General features: G+C 33.5%; 1 long non-coding RNA gene across 1 annotated transcript; it reads right to left on the bottom strand.

The window, feature by feature from the left end:
- Positions 1–394: 394 nt before the first annotated feature.
- Positions 395–2,221, bottom strand: LOC141663587 (uncharacterized). The gene is made up of 4 exons (XR_012551564.1): positions 2,026–2,221; positions 1,178–1,417; positions 691–875; positions 395–606 (listed from the first exon to the last, which is right to left on the bottom strand). It is a non-coding gene; the product is annotated as an uncharacterized LOC141663587 (long non-coding RNA).
- Between the last annotated feature and the right edge of the window lie 2,584 nt (positions 2,222–4,805).

Genomic DNA, 4,805 nt, shown 5'->3' with positions numbered 1-4,805 from the left:
CCCCTGTACATATCTATCTCTATCCGTGAAATGTTCAAGAATCAGAAGACTAGTAACACTGGCATTGATAAGGCGAATCTGATTGTTTAATTCGGATGCTAGCTTGGACAGAAAAATGCAATACGAATAACACGTAAAGTGCTTCACTGAGTATGCATCTCTACATATGCACATAAATACATATCTCGCATGTATCACTTTTCTCAGAAGCAAGCTGCGAGACAATTGAACAGTGTGGCAATAATGAAAGAAATTGTATTATGAAAGTAATAATTACAAGACAAAGGATTGTCACACATACTTAAACACAAGTACTGAAGTTTTGTACACTTTGATCGCTAATTCCTGACCATCAGATCTTGTAGCATGATAAACATTTGCCTGTTAAAATAAAAATTTATAGAAAAACGAAAAATGAGAGTCAAGGATAAAAACATGGAAGAAAAAGAGATTTGTCATTGTTATTACACATATCGCGTAAAATTTCACACAATTCACAAAAATGAAGCTCAATCAACGAGATAAACACTAAAATCCAAGAATTGAACCAAGATAGTGGTCCGTGTGGTTGAATGAATCGACGAGTGCAACAACATTTGATCGGACCTGATGACAAATTATAGGTTCATTAATTAGGTAAATAGGCTTGCTTCTAGCATAACCAAGATGATGAATAAAATTTATGTAAACCTGGGAATACAAATGTCTCAATTGAGTAAAGGCAAGTGCTGCCTGCTTTGGTGTAATGCTGGAAGTTGCAAAAAAGCTCGCTCTGGTGCTTGTGAAGTGTAGATAGCGCATAGACCTGACAAAGTACCTCTAGTATTTGTTTAATACCTTTCCCATGAATGGGTTCTTTCAGTTTATCAATAAACCTGATCATGAACAAATCTTGATCATATAATCGATCAACCATGAATGTGTCTAACTAAATATATTTCCACATATGACATCTCAAGAAAAAGTAATTCAAAAATACTTTATATTTCAACCATAAAACTGTAAGTCTCTCACAAATTTAATTAAGAACTTAGAACTACCACTCAAGAAATATTACATTTTGCTCTATATAATGCTCATCAGCTCATCCATGACTTATGTTGTGCACACACAAACATAAAAAATATAAATTTCTAACCAAGTAAGCTAGCAATAAAAGTAAGAAGTATTCACTTACTGCTGTGGCGCTTGTGGTCAAAGACTTGAGCCCTGCGGTGCATGCATGAGCTTCTGGCAACATTGAGAAGTCATTGGCTTGCAATTTGTCTGTCACATCCTTGTACAACCAACTTAACAATTGACCAGCAAATCTAAAGGCATAGGCAGAAGCCAACAAAGGGAAGGCATAGTTCCATTGATCAGCCGCCGAGGAACATCAGATTGTGTACATTTCCCTTCCCTTAAAACTTGCAAAACCCTGTTAAATTTACATTTACTTTAGGATTTACTTAAATAGATTGTGTATATTTCAGCTTCTTCATTTACGATATCAGTGCCGTAAAAGAATCATTTCCCCGTCAAGTGAATTTTAGCTTTAGTATTGTTCAATTATTGTTTAAGTGTCAGTTTATGGTCTGCGTTGGTAGTGGCACTGAAACTGAAAGTAAACAAATTTGGTGACTAATTACAATATCGTTTACGATATTCATTTGTTAAAATTTTTTCTTTCGAGTTATATTTATGTGGGTATAATTCTCAACTAGCATACAAGAATAATTATACTTCACAATATTAAACAATCACTAAAAACAAGAATTGGAAGCACCAAACAGAACAGAAGCAACTTCTAAGCTTGAAATTTCTTCGTATCAGATGTTCACAAGTTGGGCAGCAGAATCACCAATCTTTTACATTAGTCAACCACCTAATAAGTAATGAGTTGCTAGTTATCCACGAAGTGTAAATGAATTGCAATTCACACCTAATCTCCTAGTTGCAAATATCTAGAACTTAAAATACGATAACTACACCAACAAGCTAAGAAAGCATTAAAATTCCACAAGCAATTGAATACATATATCATACCTCTTGAAGCAACAAGCCATCCAAAGTATTATACACCCTGACCAAAGTCCCCTTAGTACTGGCAGTAGCAAGAAACTTGCCGTCATTGGTAAGTGCTAAACACACAATCCTGGAACCATGTGCCAAAATAAACCTGGTCTTCCCCAACCCATAAAAATGCTCAATTTTAACTTCCCCTTTCCTCAACCCTGAAACCCGAAACTGTCACCCGATAAACATAATAAAAGAAAACTGCATCAGCGAGCAACTTAAAACCCCACATCACAAAGACTACAAGTACTTAATTAGATCAGAACTAAAGCTTATAAAACATAACAAAGAATATTCACAAAAAGATTCAGATTCAATCCAAACCCTGTAATTAATAAAGAAAAAATTGAATCTTTAACTATCAAATCATCAAATTTATAAATAAGGCCACAAATCTTGAAAACAAAAGTAGTAAGAGTTACACTTGTGATTTGATTTTCGGGGATATTTACACTTATGAATAGAATAGAATATGATCTGTATATAAATTAATTTACAAATTGGCGCTAGCTGAAAAGAATTTTGAATACAAAAGCCAATAAAGTTATCGCCTCTAAAGATATGTGTCTGCCATTGTAGGAATGCGGCTATTCTCACAATAATATTCAGATTGTAAATTAACAAAATCAATCCACACATCATAAAGGCGCATTGTAGCAATGTCCAACTGTTTCATAAATTAACAAAAACAATCCTCAAGTAATTAAAAAATTAGGGTTTTAAATTCAAACCCCCCAATTTGAAACTTGTTGTATAAAGCTTACCCAGTTCAAGTTAACGTCATTCTTGAGGTTCTCGCCTATTTAAACCCCCGACTCCAAAATTTTCAACCTCTGGACTCGAAACCCCCAAATTGAAATCGAAGTTTTGACCTTGAAGCTTTGGTATTTGACCTCGAAGCTTGTAGAGGGCAGAGTTAGGGGAGTTATGCTCGTCGAAATCGAAGATTGTAGATCTTCATCAGCAATGAGTACACAGTTCTTGTTCTTCAGTATTTCGTCTCGAGAGAAAGTAGAGATTAAATTGTATCTTTGTTTTTATGGTTAATGTTTCATTGAATATGCATGTAGTAGTTGATAAAGTAGAAAGTATGTTTTATTTTTAGTTTATATTTTTAAGTGTAAAGTTGAAAAGAGGGGGGAAATAAAAAAAATTAAGGCAAAAAAATGGGCGAGTTTAAAGAGGGAACCGAAATTTTGGTTATGGGGGGAAAACAGGGAGACGCGTTTCAGTAATTTTTAAAATATACTTATAACATCGGTTGGGCTAAAACACCAATGTGTATATTAACAAAAGACATCGGTTGGTTAAAACCGATGTAAAAAACACCTTTTACATCGTCTCCAGAAGCGACCGATGTCTAAGGGCGATGTCTATTCTACTTTTTCTAGTAGTGACATCACACATCATATACTTTAACCTTAACCTTTAGACCTTATATATATACTCAACAATCAACTTAAATCATACTGGTATAGCTTTTACGAGTACATGATTTATTCATGACTAAATCTTTTGCGACCATAACTGTCACTTAGAGCTCTTTGACAACAAACCACTTTATTTCCTTTTCTTTTATCCTTTAATTCAAACCACAACAACCACAAATAAGTCACCTATCTCCTAGAATTTCATATGCAATTACTTAGCAAGGTATTGGAACCAATTCATTCACTTTTCTACTTGTATTCCATTCGGCCATACACATAAAACACAATCACATATACTCAAATTATTTTCATATAATCAAACACAATAAACTCCTTTGGTAAGCATATTACAAGCTTCATTCTTTTAGTTCAAAATTCGAATCATATTCATTTAAAAATCAACTTTGAACACAAGCATATTCCAATCAATGTCATGCAACCAAGTTCTTATTAGTAATTAGCATATATTCTCACAAAAGTCCACTTAATTCTCTTTTAATCATATGACCCATTCGGGTTTTTCAATAAATCACACATGCAAGGATCAATTTTTGACATGCAAAGTTGTATGTCACATTTCCCACTTGTTTTAAACCTTAACTTAGTCATTCAATTCATTTTCATCAAGATTTCTGAAGCACAAAACCAAACATCACTCAATGACTCAAACCTTAATCAAATTATTCAATCAACATGCATGCATTCACTTAATCATCAAATCAATCTCTTCTAAACCCATTTTTCATTCGGCTAAATCATGTTCTACAATCTCAAGGATCAAACAATGACATGCATTACTTGTTCTTCTTTAAAACTAACATGCAACCACTTTCTATACTAAATAGGCTTAGTTTACACTAAGATCAAGCCATCAAATCTAATTCCCCTTTTTAATTAGCAAAAAGCCGAATTATAAACCCAACATGCAACCTTAAATTTTGATTTCCTAAACATCAAATGACTTACACACACATCAAAAATCAAAACAATCCATTTTCAATCATATACTAAATTTTCAAAGAAAATACCAAAAACCCTTTTTGATCTTTCAAAAACCAAACATGCAAGACTTAAAAATCAAATTAACACATCATTAAAACTCCACCGGCTCTCCTTGGATCATAGCCGGTGGTAGTCGAACTTAAGAGAGCCTGCAACGGGTCTCCTCTCGAGTTTTAAACCACAAAATCTCCTTGAATTCACTATTATGATCTTGTATCAAGAAATCAATTTCCTTGTACACTACCATAGAGATGATCACCAAAATACTTACACAAATACTCAGATGCAAATGGAATTTGAGAAGTATACCGAAAATAG

Source organism: Apium graveolens, chromosome 6 (assembly GCF_009905375.1).
Source record: "Apium graveolens cultivar Ventura chromosome 6, ASM990537v1, whole genome shotgun sequence".
Lineage (NCBI taxonomy): Eukaryota > Viridiplantae > Streptophyta > Magnoliopsida > Apiales > Apiaceae > Apium > Apium graveolens.
Note: the sequence above shows the minus strand (reverse complement) of the source record. Positions and strands in the feature narration are given on the sequence as shown.